Raw genomic sequence first — 22,560 nt, 5'->3', positions numbered from 1 at the left:
TGTCTTCTGCAGCTTTTGCTAAGAGACTAATATTTTAATAAATCTTTGCCATTAAACTATGAACTTTGTCAGTTCTTCTGAAAATACATTTTCCTGATTTTCAGCAACTTTCCTCATTTTCAAGGAATTGCTCATTGGATCTTTACTACCTTTCTTCCTATGTTTTTCTAGGGCAGCATAAAGAAACAAAATATGGAAAATGTAGCATATCCTATATTAACACAAAAAAACCAGTAAAGGATACAAACTCATTCTCAGGCTTTACATTACCAAAAACTCTGAGCAATTCTCAGGTGCGATTCTCTGCACTAGACTATTCTGGCAGAACTACCAGGCTGGAGTCTACTCCCTGCAAAGTCTGTAAAAATACATTCATTACCTATGTGAACCTCATTGTGAAACAATGCCAAAGACAGCCCAAAGGGCAGGATTTAGAAACAACATCTTCCAAATAAGGTGCTGAATGCAAACACAAGTGCCCTGTTTTTCTAACGGCACATATCAGAAAATCCTGGGAAGAAACCCTACCTTAGAAAACCATAATACATATGCTGAATTTTTCTCCTTGCCAGTAGTCAGAGAGGTTCCTGTTTTGCATAATTATACAGTTCTTTTTTTTTTTCTTTTTGAAAATGACCAGCACTTAAACTTATTCTGCCTTCTGTCTGTTTTCCATAATTAAACTCCTTTTTCATCTCTCTGGCAAAATGTAATTCTCTAGGGATATAAATCATGTAATGGTTGGGCTCTTTCCACTCTTACCTGTCATCCTCATATTATTTGGTTATAGCAAGTCTTCTTCCCTTTAGGTCACCTTCCTGATAAAACTTTTTTTAATGGTAAATCTTCACTTCATATTACCCATACACACAGTTCTAGTAGTGCTTCATTTGATACATGGGCGACACTGGAAATCTCAAGTTCTACTCCTATGGCCTCTTTGACAGCATTATTTCTACAATGAATTGACAAGTAATGACAAGCACGGATAACATTTAACGGCTTTATTCAATCATCAAGGATGCTATTACGCTCTGTTGTTAAGTAGCTTAACTAAGTAGTACAATAGTCAAGTATCACATTCAAGCAAAGAGTACTACCAAATCAATTTTCAATTTTTTCCAACTGTTTATGGTGAACTTATATAGGATAAGTCATAAGGAGATGTTTCACACACCTTTGACATTTCAATGGACCTCAGTGAAAAATAACTACAAATAGCTATCTCTATACTAACAAAAGCAGATGAAGACAGTTGAAACCTTTATACGATACAGTTCATAGTCATCCAAAGAATACTCTTGAGATCTGTTATATCTGCAAAAGAATACTTTTACTGCGCAAACCAGGAAATCATGAGGAAGAAAAATACAGCTGTACAGATTAAACAAAAAGACTGGAACGCCACAGTGAAAATATGCCAAAGCTTCAAGACTTTTCCCAAGAAATTGTATTATAGCTCTTTGAAATCAGCATGGCTGGGTAACAGAACCAGCAATACAAACTAGGATATGCAAACAGAAAATGAGCAACTGCTTCCATGAAACTGTAGATTTCTCTTCTTAGTGTGATCATATTTTAAAATACAATGTATGTTGCTTACATGGGAAGTGAGAGTACTAGCAATAATGCCAGCTGTCTTTGAAACCTCCTAATGAACAACAAGAAGTGGAATCATAATTAGAAACAACTCAAGGATATGAGACACTGTGGATGTACTACTATAAGGTACTGCATTCACAATAGATTTGTAACAAGTGGGTGGGTCTTAATGCTCTCAGTAAGCAGGACTACTAGGAATGATAACTGCATATTCTTTTTTTACAGGATGGATATTATTTTCATGAAGTTAAGGAATTTTAAGTGAGGCACATTAAGCTGCACCAGGGCTGCTTTATCATAAATTCTAACTGGAGCAGTGGAGGTCACTCCTGCATGAAAAAAGGTGAGTACTACCAATGGAAACAGCATTCATGCCTACCTATAGCAAGGCACTTGAAAAAAGGAATCCTTCTAAGTATTCATACTAAGCATTAGCATAATTCCTGAATTAATATTTTGTTTTGCTCTTGTGTTCAATACTGTGAGTCTATGCTCTGTGATTCACTTTTTGGCTTCAATTTGAGTAATGAACAACTCGGGTATCACAGCTACTAACACTCTTACAAGTGTTCAAAGACTGGCATTCCTAGGGCTTTGTTTCTCAAAGGACTCACAGATTTGTCTTCCGTAGCTACAGTTAAGTTGCTCAAAGACAGCACTTTCAACAGATATGTTTTAGCATGTTTGACTTGCTGACTCACTTAAAAATAAACAGCCTTAGCTTCACAGCAGAGTTCATTCATGGAAGCAACTGGCTCCCACGTGCTTATTCTGCCCTCAGCAGAAGAGCCAACTATAAAACCACCCACTATTTATGTGATCTACACTGTGTCTGATACAGGGCAGGTGGTAGAACTTCCAGAGCACAGCACAGTTGGCTTTTGTTCTACATTAACTTGCGAGTTTACATACAGTGAGGGCACATCCCTTTTCCTGGTGAAGACACAAGTGCCAATTTTGTTGCCAAAATGTACAAAGGGTGACTCCTCCCCAGTCCAGTCTGTCAAGTGCCTACAGTCTAGCACCTCTTTTTTTAATACAGGATTCGATTCGCTCTCCACATCTCTTGGCTGAAATTGATTTATGATTCCAAATATTAGAGATTTCTCACGTGCCAACAGTATTCTGTTGTAGTGTTGTCTGCTACAGCATTTGTATGGTAGTCTAAGGATCTCAGTAAGGCAAGATTTATAAAGGTGAGGTAGTATTAGATAAAATAATTGGACCATATCTGAAAGAAAATGGGAACTTTTTAAAAAACATATGCCTGTGAAAGTGTTTACGTGCCTCTGTCTGGTTTTCCAGCCATTCCCCAATCTAATAAAATATGTTAATTGTTCCTGCAAACTTTAATGTGCAAACAGTACTTGATACACTGGAGTTGATGTTTTTCAATTTCAGCCCCTATCACATTGTATCCACAATGATACTTCATTGCTTTGATGTTTTGTTTTCCTCTTCTAGCTTGGGCCTATGTTATCCTCTTCTAGTTCACCTTCTGTTTATGAGACTATCTAATTCACAGATACATAGAGATCATAAAAAGACTTATGTGTTGAGATGTGACCTGGAAAGTAAAATAAGGACCAAAAAAAGGTTCACTGGGAGAGCATTTCTTGTACAGTTTTAGAAGAACAAGATGCAAGAAAGTCTTGAAGGAAATGTCACATGATCCTACAGCATTTACTGAGGTACAGAAATGAACAGTGAGAAAAGCAGAGCAATGATGTGGTGAATCTTTTAAAAGAAATCATGGATCAAGATGTCACAGAAATAAATTCTGCCTGCGGTCATGAACACAAGGAATGAAAATACAGATTGACTGTGGAAAATGAACTGGTACAAAAAGGAGAGAGAGCAGTGATTCCAAAGATGATGTATTCAGAAATTCAACGGAGCGGGGGGGGACGGGACAGGGGGGAATTCGTTACAGACAACTCTGTATGCATTACAGGACGAAACCTGTATGGGCCAACTATCACTGGAGAAAAGAAGAAATCATCAGAAATTTTGCATCTCAGCCAAGTACAAGAGTAAATTAACGGAAATCTGTTTTTTAGTGATGCACTTAGTACGACCTGGCAGCAATTGGCAATCCAATTATAATCAACACAAGCACAGTCATAAGGCAACATTATGACTTAGCTAGGGCTACAAGAAGCACATCGTACTTCAAACCAACCCATCCAAGGATAACTGTTACAGCAATATTAATAGTGGTATCTTCAAAATTCTTGTTTCTATTAGTCTTTAAAAGATGAGATGTTAGGCAGCATACTATGGACAGAAACAGGTTCGAAAGAGATATTGTAGTTTCCTCATGTAATGACAGGACCGGGGATACTATTTTTATCCAGTACCTTATTCTGATTTTACAAAGCTGCTGAAAGAATCGAGTTACAGTTCTGAAGTCTTTGCATCACCAAAACTCCCACTGTTGGCTGAAGGATTTTTAGTGAATCACAAATGCAAGACTCAGACCAAAAGAGACTAAGTAGTTTTAAAAAGAAAAGTATTCTGTAAAGTGATTATTACAGAAATCCTCCTTCACTATTTATCTGATTACCTAGAATACTGTGCTATAATGCCCCAAAAAATTATTTTAAGTCCATCCAGATATTTGGCAAAGCAGCATATAAATCCACAAAGTTTGGAAGAACATAATTTCTACAAATTAAAGTGGCTTCATTAAGTGGCCTCAGCTGCTAGACAGGAAGTCAGACTAACAAAACAGTCTTTCTGTGAAACAGTTACTAGAGGCATTTTTCAGGATCAAATTAGCTTTTCACTGTAAAGGCTTCTAGTGATTTTTCTTAAGAGTTCAGTTTTCAAAATGCAGTCACATACCATACTGATACCTGTTCATTTTAGCTGATTTAGCTGGAAGTTTGCTTTAGGATCTTACTGAAACTGTATTCATTGTAGGCTTTCAGTTGTGTCCTTGTGCTATATATCTAGCCCTTCATTCTAATTTCTCTTATCCTCTTTCTTCCTCCTCAGTTTGCACTGTTTGCTTGACAAAGCCATTTATTGTATATGAACTGAAGCTAGGGCGGACATGCAAATTTTGTGTATAAGTGGCTGGGTAGTTTTTCTCACAAAATACAAAACTACTCATTACCTCTCACAGGATGCTCACAAGGCAAGCACCTGCAATAGGAGACTTCAGATAATGAAGTTTAATATAGTTTTCCCATCAAGAATGAAAAGATCTTTACTTTGAACACAAGAAGAACTGTAAGTATCAAAAGACTTCAACGGTACAGCATTCATAGGGTGGCTCTTTTAGTTACTCACATGGCATCTGTTGCTGTAATATATTATCACCTCAAAAACCTGCAAGTAGTTGTCTTTACAACATTCCTCTGAGGTTAAGATGTCATATTGAACGTCATCTTATAGTAAGGGAATTCACTTACAGAGAAGCTAAGTGGCTTTCTGCAGTCACACAGGAAGCTAGAACAACACAGACCTATGTCTCGGTCAGAAAGTTTCTCTTTCACATAGTATGGCACTACCCCAACCATGAAGCCATTCACCTGGTTTAGTTACTGATAACAGGAAGCATTAAATGTGAAGTACAATGGGAACATGAACAGGACTTGGACTCTAACCCAGTCTTAGTTTATGACTGTGAGGACACAGCAAAATGAGATTAAGAATTATCCTTAGTTTTCTCTACCTTGCAAAAGCAAGCTACTAAAGTCTGAATACATTGAAAAGTTTCTGTGAAACAAAGAGCAAGAGGAGCTGTGAAGGTGTTTACAGCTTAAATAAAATTACAAATTCAGGGAAGTACTTCAGCCTCTTCAACCTCTGGGTGTTGGCTTTCAAGGACTATAGGTCAAGCCATTTTTGTGTATCTGTAATGTGCCCCATATGGGATAATCCAATGTAGCACAAACTATTTAAAGGACAATAGCCTTTTTTGTTCCCCAAAGAAAATAACACGAAGAAACCACCTGGGGTACAGAGTGAGCAGACTGCAGTGATTTTCTCAGACCATTGTACTACTCAAACATTTATTCACCTCCGAAGAGGAGCTGGCTGCCTTTCAAAATTATTTTCTCTGGTCTTCTAATCAGTCCCTTACAGACAGAAATGGAAGAACAGAATCTGTATTAAAAACATATAAGGAGCCATATTTTCTCTCTCCCTGTGTGAGAAGAGGGCATGAAGGCTGGTGGTCTGAATCCCAGTCCTCCATGTGTACCACACGAATCAGATATGGCAGGCAAGCAGATGGTATGAAATTTAACCAGTTCATTGCTCTCTTAACCTTGCTTAATGATTAATTTGGCACTAATTGCAGATTGCCTGAATACAGCTCATCGTTTATGATTCAAATGATTTGTCAGGTTCAAACCTCAATTTTAACCAAATTGTACCTTCATCTTTGTGTTTGTATTCAGCAGTTATAAAGTCTGTTGTTCGAAACCCAAACCCAATAGACAGCATTGCTGCGGGAAGTAAGTTTCCTGAGTTTACAGAACACCCTACCTATTCACCAAAGTTCTCTATTCATGTGTATTTCCATTTTTAGAAGAAAAAGAAAAATAAGAATTTTTTTTAATGATATAGCCCAAAAATTGCATTGGAAAAAAGTGTTTACTGTCTATGTATTTTTTTTAGTAACACTAATAAATAGTTTTTCCAGCTTGGGGCAAGCACAGGCCTACAGTGACACATGCAATTCCACTTCTCTAACAGCTGCACTTGCTGCAGTACAGGTTGGGTTTTACTGGAAGTCTAAGAAGATATGCTGGGAATGAGCTTCGCTTTCCATGCTTTCTGAATTTTCACTTTCAAAGCACATACTCATGTAGCAGTTCAAACAAAACTCACGAAAGACAAGCAGCTTATCATTACAGGAATCATTACACTTGATTCCTACTTCTTTGTGTCTTGATCTTAAGCTACCACTAAGCTACCACTGTGTTTACCATCATCAGCGACTAATACTGCGCAATCCTAGAGCAAGAAGGATTCTTACCTATTCTATTGAGGGTTTTGCCAACATCAGTTCTTTCAGATTAACCATACTTTGTCTTGTGCATTGACTTGTGTAACATCAAAAAAAGGCTTGAATTCTTGTTCAGTAGCAAAATCTCAGAGAAACAAATCAGTGTACAAACGTATGTGCAAACAGTTACATCGAGGAGCAAAGTGTGCATGCAGGAATAATGCATCATCAGCCCTAATTTCTGCCAGTGCAACAAAGAATCAGACCTTGAGTGGAAGGATAACAAAAGACCTGTTTGTCCATCAATAGCTGTAAAACAGACTCATACCAAAATTCGCATGGTACCTTAGCAGCAACATGAATCTTCACAGCATTCAGAGTAAAAGAAACAAAGAAACCTTTTGGATTCAGAGGGAACTTTATCCTCACATGAAAGAGGAAAATGCACTCACATATTCCCTAACACTCCAGATACAGGTCTTAAGAGAGTAAAAATATGCTAGATTGTTCTTTGGGAATGAAACATTTCTATATATACATAAACCTACATGAAGATTTCTGCTATGTTAAAATACTACCTTCTCCAATAAAACAACTTTCTCTCTCTCTCTTTCTCATCTATATATACATACATATATGTCCACGCTTTTCCTTCCATCTTGTGATGGTTCAGACAGTTTCCATATAGCCCACTAGACACTGTAAATCTCAGGAAGGACTGGTTTTTTGGATGTATTTGTTTCTAGACTAAACCCAATGTCTGACTGGATCCCCTTCCAGGCCCACTGCAATATACATGAATTGAGAAGATAAAATACATGTGAGCTCTATACAAATAAGGAGTTTGCAGACTTTTTCATGCAATAAGAACAGTAACAAGATAAAATATTTTATACTACAGGAGAATCTCAAAACCTACTCCAACTATCAGGTACTGAAAGTTAAATGAAAAATGATGGATCATGCCACAAAGGGCTCACAAGGGCAATATAATTGCAAAAACAATGCCATGTGGGTGGAACAGATCTGGAAGAGAAAAGGGACATCCCAGATAACAGCAGGCAGCAATTAATTAAGAAACATTAGAGTATACAAGCTGCCCAATCATTATCAGATTTTCCTGTTAGCCTGAGAATAGTAAGTTTTAATAAAGCATATTAAATGCTATTTTCTTTCATCCGTTTAAGACTATGTAGCTGTTCACCTTTTTAGCATGCTACAAAAGGCAACAACAAACCCTTCTGTGACAGAAGGATTAGGTTTGTAGTCACTGCAGAAAAGCCATATATTACAGATTAATTTGTAAAACTGTACAGTGGCTGCAGACGTGTATAACATTTGTTAAAGCTGACATGTTGAATGGAGCTACATAAATCTGTATTTCTAATACTGAATTCTAAGCAATATGTTATATTGTTAAAAATTTACTTCATTACATGTTATTATTACAGTGATGCTGAATTCATTTTCATACCCATATCATGAAAGAAATGCAATTTAGCTAGTGTTCACAAGTTAATTTTGCTGTGTTTTCTACCTATAGATTAATTACTGTTTCACTGATGTTAGATGATATTTTTTGTGATAGAGAGCGCTTCATTACAAGATACAAAAGGAAGTAAATGTGCAAGATACAGATTTAGATTATAATTCAAAGTATACTAGTTTTTTCTGTGAGTGGAATACCAACTTAGGTTATTTTCAAGGTGAGATCATTATGTATCCCCAGCAATTCGATCAAGATAAAATCTGATTTATACATCACCTTAGTAAGGGTGCCACAAGGTCAAATATTACAGAAACTACTTATTTATGTTTACAATTACAGCTTACTGTTGAGCTCTAGTCCTTTTTTCAGAAGGCTTGCAACACAAACTTGAGAAGCTTTTATAACACGCAAGAAGTCCATCGTCTTTGGAAACAGGAAGATAATGATGTCTACATCACCAATAAATGAAGCTGAAGAAGTGATCCTGTAAAGACAAAGATAACAGCATGGTATGCTCAGGAAAATGTGTGACCATTACAATCAACCTGAAAACCAGTAACAAAATGAGCTGCGGTGTGTCAAGGCTTTTTCCAAAGGATTAACTGAAATGTTTGTCGTGGTTAAACCCCAGCCAGCAACTAAGCACCACGCAGCCACTCACTCACTCCCCCCCCATCCAGTGGGATGGGGGAGAAAATCAGGAAAAGAAGTAAAACTCCTGGGTTGAGATAAGAACGATTTAATAGAACAGAAAAGAAGAAACTAATAATGATAACACTAATAAAATGACAACAGTAGTAATAAAAGGATTGGAATGTACAAATGATGCACAATGCAATTGCTCACCACCCACCGACCAACACCCAGCCAGCCCAAGCAGCGATTCCCTACCCACACTTCCCCGTTCCTATACTAGATGTGACATCCCATGGTATGGAATACACCATTGGCAGTTTGGGTCAGGTGCCCTGGCTCTGTCCTGTGCCAACTTCTTGTGCCCCTCCAGCTTTCTCGCTGGCTGGGCATGAGAAGCTGAAAAATCCTTGACTATAGTCTAAACACTACTGAGCAACAACTGAAAACATCAGTGTTATCAACATTCTTCTCATACTGAACTCAAAACATAGCACTGTACCAGCTACTAGGAAGACAGTTAACTCTATCCCAGCTGAAACCAGGACAATGTTCTATTTGAACTCCCTCACGTAGACAGAACTATCTGAGAACAGGTAAAACTGGTAAATATGTCAAGATGTTTATTCAGTAGTCATAACATTGATAAGGCTTAAATTCGGTAAGTACAAACAGAAATCTAATTGGATTACCACTCAGCACATCAAAAACGGGCACAGAATTCAAGCTTCTGAATCTGTCTCCTGAGACGAACTTAAGATTGAGCAGTTCCCACAGAAAAGCCAATGTAAAAAAAGATTAAAAATTTCAGCGGAGGGGTAGGTAGCAGGGACAAATCCATAGTAAAAAACAGCATTTAATCTTCTTTTTTAATAGAAATTGTTTACTTATTACTGAAATAAAAATTGCTTGCTTACTTTGCTTGTATTGTTGCATTACAAAGCAATGAATAAATCATAGATGTCTCTCTTATGCTACCTTTGTTTCTCTACACCTTAATCCTTTAAACTCAGCCTGCCAGATGTCACATAAATTCTTTAAGGGTTTTTTTAGTGTTTTGATAGATGATCAGAATGTATATACCACATGACTGTAGAGCCACCCAAGTACCCACTTTTTTTGTCACAGTGGCTGAGTGTTTTAAAAGTTGGGAACAAAACCAAACCATGCATAAGGAAATGCTACTAAGAAAGAACCATGTATATTCACTCTGATTTCCACTAAAGTCTTCTGGAGGGACATACACAAATTCTATTTGGATTTTCTCTCTACAAAGATTCATGCAGTTGAGTTTTACTGACACGAATCTTCAAGAAGACTGAATTTCAAAATCATGTGGGTGCCTAATTGCAGGTATTGAGATTTGCATTTATTCACATAAATAAGTTACAATAGAAATGATTTCTCCTATACTTAGTCAAGGAACTGTGAACTAATCAGAGGTAGAAGATCACTTCCATATTATGAAATTTACCCCAAGAATCAATGACAGCACAAGGCCTACGTAGCTCTTAAACGCCACTACTGCCTACAAAAGGACAAATTCTTATGTAAGGTAATACTATTTTTGTCCTATATTTCCTTTTTAGATGGAGGACTACCTAAAAGATGACTGAAGATGCAACTGAAAAACATATAATTTTAAAGATAAAGGAGTCCATATCTTGGAAGTAAATGATATATAAACAACTGGTAGTATCTAAAAATTATACCATTCCTAATATATCCTCAAAATGAACTGAGCTCTTCAGGCTGTGTATGGAGTGATCAATTTTCAAGCTAGGTTCTGTCAATCAAGCCCTTTTCCACTTCACTGGTAAAACTTCCATGGATTTCAGTAACTGTACCTTTAAAGTACAAATCCTTTAAAAGAAAATACACATTTCAACAAGATTTTGAGGTGTCTGTTTATATTCAAATCAACCATTTACCCTCCAGCTGCTTCCTCTTTGAACTCCAACCACATAACAAAACATTTAATGTTCATTTGTGTATTGGGTTTGCATGGCAAAGTTTTGGTGGTGGGGGGCTACAGGGGCAGCTTCTGTGAGAAGCTGCTGGAAGCTTCCCCCATGTCCGACAGAGCCAACGCCAGCCGGCTCCAAGACGGACCCGCCGCTGGCCAAGGCCGAGCCCATCTGCGACGGTGGTAGTGCCTCTGGGAGAACAGATTTAAGAACAGGAAAAAACTGCACGAGGGCAACTTCAGCCAGGAGGGAGGAGTGAGAATATGTGAGAGAAAGAACTGTGCAGACCACCAGGTCAGTGCAGAAGGAGGGGAGGAGATGCTCCAGGCGCCGGAGCAGAGATTCCCCTGCAGCCCGTGGTGGGGAAGACCACGGTGAGGCAGGCTGTCCCCCTGCAGCCCAGGGAGGTCCACGGGGGAGCAGATCTCCACCTGCAGCCCGGGGAGGACCCCATGCCGGAGCAGGGGGATGCCCGAAGGAGGCTGTGACCCTGTGGGAAGCCCACGCTGGAGCAGGTTCCTGGCAGGACCTGCAGCCCTGTGGAGAGAGGAGCCCACACTGGAGCAGGCTGTGCCTGAAGGACTGCAGCCCATGGGAAAGACCCATGTTGACGTTTGTGGAGGACTGTCTCCCATGGGAGGGACCCCACGCTGGAGCAGGGGAAGAGTGTGAGGAGTCCTGCCCCTGAGGAGGAAGGAGCGGCAGAGACAACATGTGATGAACTGACCCCAACCCCCATTCCCTGTTCCCCTACTCCACTGGAGGTGGAGGACGTAGAGAAACTGGGAGTGAAGTTGAGCCCAGAAAGAAGGGAGGAATGGGGGAAGATGTTTTTAAGATTTAGTTTTTATTTCTCATTATGCTATGCTGATTTGATTGGTAATAAATAAAACTATTTTCCCCAAGTCAAGTCTGTTTTGCCCATGACAGCAGTTAGTGAGTGTTCTCTCCCTGTCCCTATCTCAACCCACAAGCCTTTCGCTATATTTTCTCTCCCCTGTCCAGCTGAGGCAGGGGCGGGGGAGAGTGACAGAGTGGCTTTGGTGGGCACCTGATGTCCAGCCAGGGTCAACCCACCAGAATTTGATTTATACTCAGATTGTTCCTGAACTAAACGTAGGAAAGAAGTAACAAGTGCTGAACTGTCAGCTTATTATAATCCTGTTGATTTCTTTGATGGACTCTCAATCAGATATTCTAAATGCTAACCTCTAAGTATTTTCAAATTGCATTTGTGCTGAATAGCAGTGATGTGGATTTGGAATTCCAAAGTACTTCTAGGTCTTTTTTAGTTCCACCGTTACCCATTCACTTGACTTACACTTCCTTTTCTCTCATATATATGCAATGACAGACAAAAACTTTAAATTTACAAAACTAGGAAATCTTGTGGTTCTTGGAGAGGAAAATCCTGCTACTTCCCCCATAACTACTTTGGCTCAATAGCTACTGAACTGGCAAAATTTGTGATCTTTTCTCCTGGTTTTTCACCTCCTTTGAAATTATGTAACACAATGGATCTTTTTGAGATGTGCATCTTTTTCTTCTGCCACTTAAGTTTTGCAGTACTGTTTTCTCATACCCAAATTATTCAACACTATGTGGAACATGCAGCAATTGAATAGTAACACTCAGTTACAGCATAATAAATTAATCTCATGGGTTCATGCCACTAATGAAAGCTTCCTCCACCCTCCCTCCCTTATTCTTTTTTGTGGTAAACCAAAAAGTATTAGTAAATATGTCTAATGTTCCCACTTTGTCATTTTTTATTTTTAGATCAAGATTTGATGCTAGAAGTTTTGAAACCAAGTCTTATTCTTCAGAGACACATGCCCAATGACCATTAGAAGTAATGGAAAGCTTTCCTTCAGAGGAAAAGATGATGGCATCATCCCTGAATTAAATGTTTTGATCCTATATGTTCTAGTAATCTGGCTTCTTCAGAATTCTTATATTTTTCAAAATAATGCATCTTACAGAGGTTATCATAATTTATAAAGATTAATAGTATATCCATTTAAAGAAAACCATCTAGGGAAATCTTCATCGTTGTTAGAAAGATACTAATACATTCTGTAATCGAACTTTAAACTCACATATATTACTTCTAAATCTTTTCTGCTATCTGTAATCAAACTCCATTGTTTTCCCTTCTATTACTTAAAAGCTCGTGAAACTGTTAAACAATATCGTTCATCTGATTGCTTGTATTTATCTATAGTGCATTTCCAAAATGAGTCAATGCCTGCTGAAAATTTAAGTCAATTATGTGGAGAGGTTTCACAGTATTGTTACTAATTCAAATATTCTGGTTTAGTACTGAGTACCACTGATTACAGTTGTAAATATAATTGATTGTGTTCCTGTTATACATATTGTTGCAAGTAGAGATATTTTGCATATGGCAGGTGATGATATGACACGTTTTGAGCAACAACAGCCTCACCTATCTAACCTTGTTCCCCCACAGACCTAATTTTGAGAAACAGAGATGAGCATATGAAACAGTCTTCAAACTTTTTTATGAGACTGTGTGCAAAATCTGTCAAAACTGGGGTTTTGTGACATGGGAATGATCTCTATCTGTTGTAGGACTGAGATCATCAACACATTTGACAATTACAAGATCATCCTTTGTCACTCTTGACTGATGCCAAAGTATTGCCTGGCTCTCAATCTGCTGTATATTTTGAAAAGGTACCGAGGATGTCACTAAGATGTCACTAATAATTGTTGTGTGGTATGACAGTGAAAAAAATAAAAACACCGCAAAGAGGAAAAAAGTTCGCAAAAAAATGATGCAAATACAATATCAGTATTGGAGAGCCATAAAGAGCCATTAATGTTCTTTTCTCCTCCCATGCTACAGCAAGCTGGTTTGCTTTCAGTAATAGCAATTTATTAAAATTACTAAGTGCCATCAGAAAATTACAATAAGTCCTGATAGATGATTCATGAGTTCAGAATTAAACAGGACTATTAGTTATGATATATAGTTTGTGCATAAAAATGTAGTTGAAAGGGCTTATCTGAGAATGAGTCCTAACTGTGCACAAAAATAATTTTTAAGTTTCTAGCACTCTGGAATGGTGATTTTGCAAATGTAGACGCCTATCTGTCTAACAACAACAGAAAAAAAAAAGAACTTTTTTGACTAATGAGAATTAATTTCTTGGAAGTTAATGGAACCATTTTCCTTGGAGAATCATTTACTTCATGTAAAGAGATGAGTTGAACTTCAGATGAAATCGATAATTTATGATTTTGTGTTCAGACTGCTAATCAAAATGAAGAGGAAAACAGTAAGAAAGACAGAGTGAACATTTTAAATTTCCACAGCTACCATCAGAAAGGATACATAATGCTTAAGTCTGAAAGCTCTAGTTTCTTTTTGTTCAGTGTCATCACAGAAGAGGCAGAATAGAATCAATGCATGAATCAAAGAAAACAATACACTTCACAATGACCTTCAATTCAGATATTCAGCTGATTTTAAAAGACCACATACTGTGAAAATCGATACTTCCAAATAAATTCACTCATATCAGCAGTCCCATTGTATATATTAATGTTAAGTAAACAAAATTTCATTTTTAAAAAATTGACAAAAATGACTCAAACTTTTTTTAACAATATATTTTCCTTCAACTATACCTAAAAGTTAACCAAAAATGAGGGGGGGGTGCAACAAGTCAAGCTCCAAAAGATTGCCAATACAGTCAGAATTGAACTATATTAAATGAAATGAAGATTGGTCTGGCTATGACATATTCATTCTGTGCTTCAGGCCTCCAACCTGCTGTCTTTTTTGTAACGGTCATAAGCCTTTAATCTTACACAACATTCAGGATGTAACTGCAGGGCTGGCTGTGTCTTTAAGCATACAGACCCAAGTGAAGCATGCTGCATATGATGTGCACTGCCCTAGGAGTGGCTCAGGGAGGTATCAAGCATGAGTTAGATACTAGTCTTTCCCTCTTCTCCACTTTCTGGCAGAGGCATAGGTTTAAATTGGACTATATTTGTAACCATTTAATTATGTCAGTCTTGCAGCAAGCCAGATGCTTACTTTTTGCTTACTTGCAGACATACCCCACACAGCAGGTATGTCTACTTTGCAAAGTAAAAGTCTGAGTCTTTTCTCAGGTTCAGACTCTTTTTGTTTACACGTTCTCATGTTTAAATGGACTAAACACCATTTTAGAGCTGTTTAAAAGCCCTCCTCTTTAATTCACAACATAATAGAACTAACTGAAACAATGGATGCAATTCACCAGAATAAACTGTCTCAGAAAGTCAATCAGAAAGACTCTTTCTAGGAACTATGACTAAAGAAAGCACATTTGAAAAATTAAAGAAATGCAGCTCTACTGTTTTGTTACCCACAATGAAATTCAGTAAGGTACTCATGCTCATTTTCCCTGGAAAATTCACTAGAAAAAGTTGATTCACAGAAAGAAGACTGTTTTTATTTTTTGTCCTACTGACGGAAAAAAATTGTTTCATTCTTCAAAATCACTAAATCAGGCAGGCTGAAAACCTTAAAAAATAAAAATCTGATTTTTTCTTAAATCAAATATTTTACACCCGTATAGAGCCATGTTCTCTGTGCTTACAAGCTTTGGTCTGATTTTATATTCTGCAACTTGGAGGAGAATCAGGCTAGACCATCACAGTGAAAATTTCACTCCTACCTTACAATTAATTTGATCAATTATTTTGATTTCTCAATATTTAACGTAGCTCTTGCAAAATATACTAATACAAGAAGTGATTAAGTGTGGTCTTATTTCTTGCATTTCCTGGAGGTTTTATTAATCATAGAATGATTAGGTTGGAAGGAATCTAAAGAGTTCAGGTAGTCCAAACTCCTGCTCAAAGCTAAGCGAGACCAGGCCACATTGCCTGGGGCTTTGTCCAGATGGGTCTTGAAAATCTCCAAGAACACAGACTCCACAACCTCTCTGGCAAACCTGTTCCAATGATTAATTATCCCATAATGATTTTTTTTTTCCATATACCTATTCCAAGCCACTCCTGTTTCCACCTATGAGCACTGTCTCATTCTCCCACCACTACGCACCTTAGTTAAGAACCTGGCTCCATTTTCCTGGTAACTTCTTAGGTATTGAAATTCTTGTTTGTCTGTTAATGGATGCAAAGTTTGTATTTGCTCAGACTGCAAACAGAGTAACTGGCGATGCCTATAAATGAGAAAAATTACATTGCATTAATATTTACATTCTTACCCACTGATATTTCTAAGTATTTTGCACAATCATGTTTATATTTGATGAATATTTTTTAAAGATACAGGCATTTTTAAAAAAAAGATGGGGAGGGACAGCAAAATGTGATTTAGTTTGAGTGACAGATCACAACTAAAGACTAGGAGTTAAACTACTTTCAGTTTATGACAAATAGTAGACAGGTGGGCTTCCGAAAGGAACTTTCACAAACATTTTCAATCAGTTATCAGACAGGGTTCATCTGAAAGCATCCATCCTGGGAACATTCCTTTTTCCATTACATTGTAAAGAACATCTCACAAGCATTTTTACTTCTGGAGCAGCAGAGCATCTCAGAGGCCAATGTAAGCTTTGCCATCATTGGATATTGTGCTGCCATTTTACTATTTACATGCTTAGAAATTCAGTGCATTCACATTCCCCTGGCCAATTTGTTTGAGTTTATTAATTGTTTCTCCATTAATATTTTCTACTTGTTTTAATGACAGAAAAGCATCCTTGAGCCTGCAGGTAAAACTGCATCAAATTTTTTAAATTTCAGAGCTCTGATAAAGGCCTGGTTCTTTAGCAACTATTAAATATTTAAGAGGTTGCAGCAGCAGTCTGAAATGGTTCTTGTCAATGCTTGATAATTTATTTTCATATCAAAACCATAAATCATGGGCAACCCACATTTCTAGTGTCATTTGAGGACAGATTGTAAAGTTCTACGGCTGTTTTGAGGAAAAGACAAAGAAAATACACTGCATTAATAAAGAAGTAAAAGAAAAATCTTTCTAGTTTAAAATTAGATTCTACAGCTAAAGTTCATTTTCATTTCATGCATCTTCCTTTATATTTTCCCACTATAATGAAAATGAATTTACTTTGTTCGCCTCAAACATGAACAGACCGAGGCTGAAGAAACAGCATGTCTTAGCTTATCACCTCATACTCTTTCAACTCTTTTCTTAGTTATTGCAGCCCATCTCCTGTGAAACTGGTGAATTTCTATCCTAGATAAGGGAAGGACAATGGATCATTTTGATACATCTTTGTAGGCTCTGTGAGATAATAAGAAGTGGGCCAGCAGAGGAGATGGCATGGGGTTGACAAATGCAAGAACACATGAATCTTCAAGAATAATGGGAACTGCAAAGCTCTTTGTGGTAATTAATCCTTTTCCATTGTGGTCCCTATAAGAATTCTCAAGTGTTCTGGTGATTTCTCAATTCACTGACTGAGGACAGCTTCTCCCTGGGTATAAACCATTAACGTCATTTGTGCGTGTCATCAAGATAACTGCACATTCAACTAGCCATAGAATTCTGCATGTAACGGCTTGCATATCTGTAAGGTGCCAGTTCTGCAGGACGCTAGGAAACCTCCACCAAGGTCACAGACATCAGCAGGGGATCCTTCTCATAGCAGATGGCTCCACCCAATACTCCTCTGCCACTGTTCACCAATTCAGGTCAATACAGACAGCCTTCCCTTTTAGAAGTACATTGGAATTAAAACCAATACACTGGGGCTCTTAGAGACCCAACAGCAATTTTAAAGAAACAAAAAAAAGCCTAATTCTGTTACCTAGTTTACATTAGTTGCCTTATGGCATCAGGAATGGGAAAGACCTGTCAAAAGCTCCATTTTTTCTCAAATGCTTTTTCACAAAAAAAGACTCTCCTTCAGCTTTTGAGAATTTTGAATTTTGCTTTTGAATTAAAGTATCCAGCTTTCCATGAACTTTACAACTAAACCAAAACTAGAAGAGGAACAGATTCAAGTGTTTTCTTAGGCTATGTATGTTTTTCTTAAATGTGAAAAGTAGACCCACAATCCATCCAAATCTTCATCAGATTTTCAGTTATTCTGAAATAAATTTGTTTGTAGCTATGAAATAACTCTGCTTTTTCAGTCTTTTCAGATAGAGAGGCTTAAATAATTTTTGTAGTAATCTTAAATAATGCCATAAAGAAAGAATCACAATAGAGCAAAGCCTTTGGGGTTTTTTATTTGTTTGCTTCTCCCTAAGAACATAGTTAAAGATCCCTTGGCAAAGGATGATAAAGCCTCAGTTCAGGCAGAATTCAAGTAGGAACATACAAGTTCTGGAAACTGAAGTCACTTCCTAAGAGCCACCATAAGCATAAACTAACTGCCCATTCTTCTTTTTCCCTTTAAGCAAGCATGAAAATCAAGGTTAAACTCTCAGGACCAAATGTTCAGCTACTGTCAGTCAACCTCAACACAGGTACGCTGGCTACCCCAGCTGATGATATCACTCCACAGCTTAGAAAATGTGGAGGCTGAGAAACACTCAGCTCAAGCATTAAAAAAGGGAGAAACTAACACTGTTGCCTCCAATCTTGCTAAGTCATATGTGCACTTGCAGTCCTTTGGATTCAAGCCTTCTCAATTAAAAGAAACCCTAGTAGATTACTATTATTTTAAGAGTGCAAATGGTATACTACCCACAAAACCAAAACATTCTTGTGCTAAACAAAAATACTCCTTCAATGAGATCTAAATAAGCACAATTTACCTTGAAGATTTTCTAGAATAAATAATTACTGATTTTTCCTCTGAGCTAAAGCAGGCTTCATGAGCTATCAAAGTTGCATATAGATCAGGACAGCAACTGTAGAAAATAACAAGTGCAGTATTTAACTCTAATTGAAATCTGAGCTAACGTCATATCCATTCCCACTATATGCTCAAAACAAGATTTAATAGAGGAATACAATATATCTGTATCAGGGAAAATGCCCTTCTGGTATCAAAGACATATGTTCCCTCCTCTTTCCTTGTCTCACTATTTTTTTCCCCTCCTAAAAATGAGGTAACATGAACCAAATACCTTGCTTTAGAAGGAAAGAAAAAATGTAGCTATTACATGATTTCTAGCTATGTTCATCACTAAAGGGCTGTTCAGAATTTCTTCAGAGGAAAACTATGACAGTGAAGGCAGATCCTACACCAAAAATCTCAAAATAGAACTAAGTTTAGGTGGTATTAAGGACGAAAGGACAAGAAGAAGAGTTTGAAGACAATGGAAAAATAAATTAAAATGATGAGTGGTCTGCAGACTTAGCACAGGGGAATTCAGAGAACAACACAAGAAGATACTGTTGGAAATCAGAAACAGTAAATCTATGCAGGAGGATCATCAGAAATACATTAGAAACCTGAGATATTAGAAACAACTGAAAGACCTATGTTTTTATAGTCTCATGCATGCGGCCTCAGTGAAGGAAGTGTATTCACTGAAATTTCTTACACAAGAAACATATTTTTGACCTAAACACTGTAATGCATAAAATCCCTGCAAACAGAATAGAAGGCACTTGAACTATAGTGAGAAATGCAAACACCAAATTTATAACATTCCTTAAATATCAGTCTTCCCAAATGATAAAGGAAAGTGATGGGTATTCACAAGTCACTTGTTCTTTAGTCAAAGGAATCTCTCAGAGGAAATATCCCATTAGAAAAACAATCTGGCCAAACCCTTCCTTCTTAAGGCAAAGAAAATTACTTCATTGTTAGAATTATAGTAAAAATAAACTACAAAATAATAAAATTAGTCTGATTGGGAGACTGCCACTCTTCTGCCACTTTACAGCTACAACCAATGATATGAAACTGAAGGGACTGTGAGCGCTGCTGTGAAAGTCTCCCAGCTACAGCAATTATTCTCCCTTCTGTCTGAAAGCCATCTGTAAGAACATGATCCAAAGACTAGAAACAAGCAGACAGACTCTGCTACAATATATTCCTACTAACAAATCTGTCATGCTGCCTCCTAAAGCCCCTAGTTATTTCCAGGCTGAATTTATTCATTAGCAGGTTTAGAACTATTTATCCCTCAGCTGACACTGTACCTTAGTTCAAGCATTTAGCCATCCTGATACATGCTTCCCACTACATTTATAGAGAGAAGACACATTTCTTTCAGCTTTATTTTGCTAGGCTTACCAAAGCGGTTTTCTTGGCCAACATCTACACTGTCACATTATACAGCACTGCCTCTGTTCCAGACTAGCAATGCACAAGTCAGTTCTAGTCCTGCAACCATAATCTGTGAGCATACTACCCTGCCCATGCTAATGAATTACAGGCAAAGCTCTCCATTTCCCATACTCATTTGAGCCACGCACATGCTCCAGCTCAACTTCATCTGATTTAGCTGACCTGTACCATACGCACAGTCTACCTGAGGAGGTTTTGCCAGTACAACAGCACCACTAATTTCTCCTGTTTGATATACCTGAGCATCAAGTTTGCCATTTTCACTGCCATATCACTGCTGAAACATAATTATCTTGCAGCTGATTAGTATACTCATGTGTTGTTTCTTGTCAGTCATTACACACTGATGAAGCTCTAGCTGATAGCAGAAATTCTTGCAATTAGTGCCTAACTGCATGACTTTGCAATTTATTACCGTATTTCATCCTGTTTATATTAGTTCATTTCAAGTTCACTTAGCTGGTTTCACCTCATCTTTGAATCAAATGTTTTCCAGCTTTAAGGCATCAATGAATTCGCCTACTGTTTACAACAGGGTAAAAATGAAAAAAAGGTGCTTGAGATTGATGCTTACACTATTCTGGAGTCTCTCTTTCAGACCATTAGTTCTTATCTCAAAATTTTCACTATTGCACTGAATTTTTCATCACTTCACAATTTATCTGCTATACGCCACCTTTTCTAGCTAAAGAACACTTTACACGGCACAATACCAAATACATTCCTGGAGACCTTATAAGTAAGATCTGCTGCACTCTCCTTGTTTATAAGAGTCAAAATGAACAAGGTTATCAGGCTGATATATCACAATCTGTCTTAATTAGCTTTCTGTTGTTGTTCCTTTGTTATTTTTCTCTATGTTTTTGCTTACTTTTTCAGTTGATAAATTCACAATCCTTGCATACTATTAATTCAGACGCATGGGTATACAGTTGTCCACGTTTTTAGGTTTTGTTTTGTTTTTTTTAAATATAGATGTTATGTACAGTATTCTCCAATTTTATATACCACTCCAGTTTTAGTAGACTAAACAGAAGATCCTTGCTAGTAGTAATTTCACATGCCAATTTTTCCACTGTTACAGAGTGAAGTGTATGTTGAGTATAACCACTTTTAAGGTATGTTATAAAGTTCTTTCATAAAACTTTTTTCCCAAAGACAGTTATAGTAAAATTGTCATTTATGGAAATGGGAGATTTTTTGGGGGGTTAATTTTTAATATTGCTTTGTTAGCTGAGAGATCATTCTTAACTTTCTTGAAGTGTGACATTTTATCTTGGACAGAAACATGGTAAGCTTATGGGAAAAGTTTCTGAAGCACAGGAAAGATTTCCATTTTCTTTCACATATACAGATATCAGTAAATACTGAAATAGAAAAAAATGTAAAAGAGCATAGCTTTGCTTCATTGACAGTAACTATTCAGCTGTAGTATACTACAGTTCATTGCAGAGCAAAGGATATACTAAACCTTTTCGCCTAAAACTTGCAGCCATTTTTCTCACATAATTTATTTCCTTATGATATAGTCTGTAATTTGCTTGAGAGGCAGAATCCAATTATTCCCTAATTAAGAAAATCCACGTCTTTTGTTTAACTGGAAGGGATCCAGACTCAAATCGTTGAATGTTCTTTTTTGTCACTATTAACAAAAAAGAATTCTTTGTTTTCAGGAAATAGCACCAATTATTACTTCTAGATTTAATTCCTGGAAGATGACTCTTATCTCAGACCTGAGTAGACTGAGTATCAAGGACAGTTTTACAGCATTGTACTAGACCCAAACCATAGTCTCTATACACTATAAATATTCCAATTTGCATATCTAGGAGTTGCACTTTTTAAATAAAGTGCTGCCAAGAGACCCTTAAACATCATGCAACGGCCAGACTTGCAGATGTCTGCAAAAGTTCAACCTGGTCTCAGTGTGGGCTGGGAGTTATGTCTTGATATTAAAATTCTGACCTGCGCATGCGTGCTAGAAAACAGGTATACTGTGTCATTTGCCTGTAAAAGTGCATTATTGCTTTTGAAATTCTCTGAGTCTTAACTGCTGCTTGTTAGGTATGTATAATTTTTTTCTAAAACTTGTTTCCATCCCCATGGGATAGTGGATTGGGACTTGAGAATATCCGGTAGGCATTACTATTTATAAGGCTTAAAAGCAAGGACTCCTCCTTTCCCCAGTCTTATAGTACCCATGATAAATTTGTCATCAATTTCCTTATAAAGGGTTCCCAGATTATACAGGGATCAGTGTCATACAAAACTATATAGTAATTTTTCACAATTTCTGTTTTATGCTAAAAGGGGGTGGGAGGGAAGAAATTCAACAGATAAGGGAGGAAAAAATTCATTGTTCAAAATTCAGAACAGCTAAATAGGTCATTCAAGTCTTATAATAATCTCCAGTATCCAGGAGCAGGTGATGACATTGGTAGTCAGGAACAGAAATTAAGAATACAAAATGCTGGCATTTTTTGCAGAGCCTATAGGTCTCATGAACACTGGATTGTCTCTAGTACATGTGATGCTCTGTGGGGTAACCCTTAAATACATTATCAAGTCTATGAAGGCAAAAATATGTATGAGAATATGCAGAAGAGCTCCACAGCCCTAAAATATCTGCATTTTAAGCCACTC

General features: G+C 37.3%; 1 long non-coding RNA gene across 3 annotated transcripts in view; it reads right to left on the bottom strand.

Moving 5' to 3' along the window:
- Positions 1 to 989: 989 nt before the first annotated feature.
- LOC138689300 (uncharacterized) overlaps positions 990 to 22,560 on the bottom strand; it is a 67,771-nt gene continuing 46,200 nt past the window's right edge. For all 3 annotated transcript variants that reach the window (XR_011328188.1, XR_011328190.1, XR_011328189.1), the window contains 2 exons: positions 15,741 to 15,861; positions 990 to 8,538 (listed from right to left, as the gene is read on the bottom strand). This is a non-coding gene — a long non-coding RNA (uncharacterized lncRNA). The remainder of the gene's footprint in view (positions 8,539 to 15,740; positions 15,862 to 22,560) is intronic.

The sequence above is a fragment of the Haliaeetus albicilla genome, chromosome 16, assembly GCF_947461875.1.
Source record: "Haliaeetus albicilla chromosome 16, bHalAlb1.1, whole genome shotgun sequence".
Lineage (NCBI taxonomy): Eukaryota > Metazoa > Chordata > Aves > Accipitriformes > Accipitridae > Haliaeetus > Haliaeetus albicilla.
The sequence above is the reverse complement of the archived record's forward strand: the minus strand, read 5'-3'. Positions and strand labels throughout refer to the sequence as shown.